At 29.4% G+C, this 3,203-nt stretch overlaps 1 non-coding gene across 1 annotated transcript; it reads right to left on the bottom strand.

The window, feature by feature from the left end:
- Positions 1-2,881: 2,881 nt before the first annotated feature.
- TRNAS-UGA (transfer RNA serine (anticodon UGA)) lies at positions 2,882-2,963 on the bottom strand. Its single transcript has one exon. It is a non-coding gene; the product is annotated as a tRNA-Ser (tRNA).
- Positions 2,964-3,203: the final 240 nt, after the last annotated feature.

Here is a 3,203-nt window from a genome sequence, read left to right as displayed (position 1 = left end):
TGTCAAAACATCAAGATCCGGTGAAAACCGTATATGCCCAAATTGAACCGATCGCAATACTTTCCCTTCTAGAGCTATAGCTCTGCTATAGTGATATCAATATGTGAAAATAAGATGTTTTGCAATACGGTAATCAAACCATTGCCGTACGCATTGCGTACGAGGCCTGTACGCATCGGAATGCATCTTCAATCTGAAATCAGATGAAATAAATGCAATTAAAATAAGAAAGGAAAATCTTGAAAGAATCCATGAATTATTAAAATTAAGTGAAACAAATTACAAATTCAGAATATTAAACATGTTTTCAAAACAATGAAATTGAGTAAATGTCAGATGCCATCAGAAAAAAAAGAGCTAAATTCTTTGGCCATCTTATGAGAATAATAATCTGAGACTTACAAAATAAATCTTCAACTACAATTTAAAAAAATATAATGGAAATCAATGAATCTCAACGTTTTAAAAAGATCTAAAAGAAATGTCTAAAGAAATATTATAGGTTAACGTTCAGAAAATTTAGCACCAAGAAAAAGAGAAAAAGGAACCATCAACGTCTGCGCCAAAGAGGGAAGTCAAAAGCAAAGGGAAATAATGAAGAACCAGGAAAGAAAATTCATAACATAGACAAAACGTATAACAATAATAATATATATAACAGTAACATAACATATAACATAGCAAAGACAAATGAATGCAAAATTCACGTGAACCTCAGTCGGGTAATTAAATAAAAAAGATTAATTAATTAAAAATAAATAAATCTGACTTGGAAATCCCGTTTAAACAATGAAAATAGTATTAATAAAAATAATAATACTCTTTCAGTTTATCTTAAAATCGACTTTAAAGTCTATAACAATTTTTAAAATTTTTAAGTAATGAACAACTTTCAGACAATTAATTTGCTCCTTACCTATTTGACCTTTAAGTAAATTATATAAATACATCTCACTCTAAAATTGGTAAATCTAAATATCTAATCTTTCTTTTTCCTGTTTAGCCTACAGAACCACCGTAAGGTGTTACTTCAGAGGATGAATGAGGATGATATGTATGAGTGTAAATGAAGTGTAGTCTTGTACATTCTCAGTTCGACCATTCCTGAGATGTGTGGTTAATTGAAACCCAACCTTCAAAGAACATCGGTATCCACGATCTAGTATTCAAATCCATGTAAAAATAACTGGCTTTTCTAGGACTAAATTAATTTAAATTTATAAATTGCATTGAATTAACAAAAAAAAATTAAAATAGATAATAAATTACAAAAGTGTATTTAAAAAGCTTATTTTGGTTAAAAGTACATAACGGTTACATTTCAACCAAATTTAATAAAATTAAAATTCTTAAATCTTTGAATTTCATATCATTTTATTCAGAATTAAATTCTCTAAAAGTTTTGTTTAAAATACTTAACTGTTTATTACCCATTTAACAAAGTTATTTTATGCCAAATATAAAATAGTGTTTATTTCGTCCCTAATCTTATGTCTTTCACTCCAGATTCCTCAAGAACTACTGCAAATTCATCTCTCGGATCTGGTTTTTTTTTTTTTAATTTTTCAGGTCAAATCTCATATAAAACCACAAAATTGACCCCTCAATAGAATAATCATCTCCCTTTTTTCCCTTTAGCCTCCGGATCACTGTAAGGTATTATTCAGAAGATGAGAATACTAGATCGTGGTTACGGGTGTTCTTTGGTGGTTGGGTTTCAATTAACCATACATCTCAAGAATGGTCGACCTGAGACTGTACAAGTCTGCACTTCATTTGCACTCATATATATTACCCTCATTCATCCTCTGAAGTAATACCTTATGGCAGTTCCGGAAGCTAAACACAAAAAGAAAAAAGAAGGTCGACCATTTCAGAGATTGTGGTTAATTGAAACCCAACCACCAAAGAACGTCGGTGTCTGTAAAATTAAGCCAGTTTGTAATGCTTACAGTCTGGCTTAATTTTATCGAAGGCGCAGAAATCAGGGCGAAATCTTCCGCCAGCTGACACTCGCTAACGAAGCGTTTCCGAAATTATGTTTATTGTGAACTTTCTTTTTTATTTTCACCAGAACAACGTGTCCTGAAATACATTGTTCGTGAATCAATATATATATATATATATATATATGTGTGTGTGTGTGTACAGAGTGTATCACGAAGATCTCCCGGGATTTTCATATCCTATTCTACTCGTAAAAATAATGGAAAAAGTTCATATAAATATATGTGAATTTTGTATATAAATATATATATATATATATATACACCTTGCCGAAAGGGATTTTTTTTGTTTTGTAATTGTCTTTTTTCAAATAAAGGATTTCATTTCAGTTGGTTATTCCCTTAATAAATTAAAAGTTTTTTTTTAAAGTGACACAAACTACGAGATAAAAAGGTAAATAATTGCGTTTAATCTTAAACTTTCACGATTTTTTGTGAGAAGGACTAATTAGTACTTCTTTTATATAAGCTGATAAATATACGCTCTGTATGAAATGCTTCAATAATAATTTATTAATTAAATTCAAACCTAATTAAAGAAAATTAGTATAAATTTAATTTATCATTAATATTGTGTAATATTAGTGTGATCCCATAAAAGCATTCTATAAAATCTGCACTCTTTAATAGTTTTTTCGAGGAGGTTACTGAAGTTTGTTTTAATTACATACGTTAAATCGATCAGTCTTAATGAGCAAACTTAGCTACATCACTACTCATATTTGCCGTTCTGTTTATACTGCACTCTATACACTTCCACAGTAAATTTGATTTTAAATAGTAATACTAAACTGTTTTTTTTTTTTAATGATTAAAATTGTTACGTAAGTCTAATTAACAGATGTGAAATTAATTATGCGTAAAAAAAAATATGCCGCTGAGGACAGGATTCGAACCTGCGCGGGTAGAACCCATTGGATTTCAAGTCCAACTCCTTAACCACTCGGACACCTCAGCTGTTACTTATGTTATGTAGTTCTAACTATATTACTTGTTAATCATACGATACAATATGACGTATACATCTGAATAAATTAATATATTTCTGTGCCACATTACCTTCTTCTAAAATATATTATGTTATTAAACCAAAATAATCATAAATTTTTCCTCGGTGAAATTTTTCACAGTGAAAATTAAATGTTTCAACTGTTTCGTAAACTTACTATTGAATGTAACTGCCGAAGTAAAATAATG

This window comes from Lycorma delicatula, chromosome 5, assembly GCF_047948215.1.
Source record: "Lycorma delicatula isolate Av1 chromosome 5, ASM4794821v1, whole genome shotgun sequence".
NCBI lineage: Eukaryota > Metazoa > Arthropoda > Insecta > Hemiptera > Fulgoridae > Lycorma > Lycorma delicatula.
This window is presented reverse-complemented; position numbering and strand designations above follow the sequence as displayed.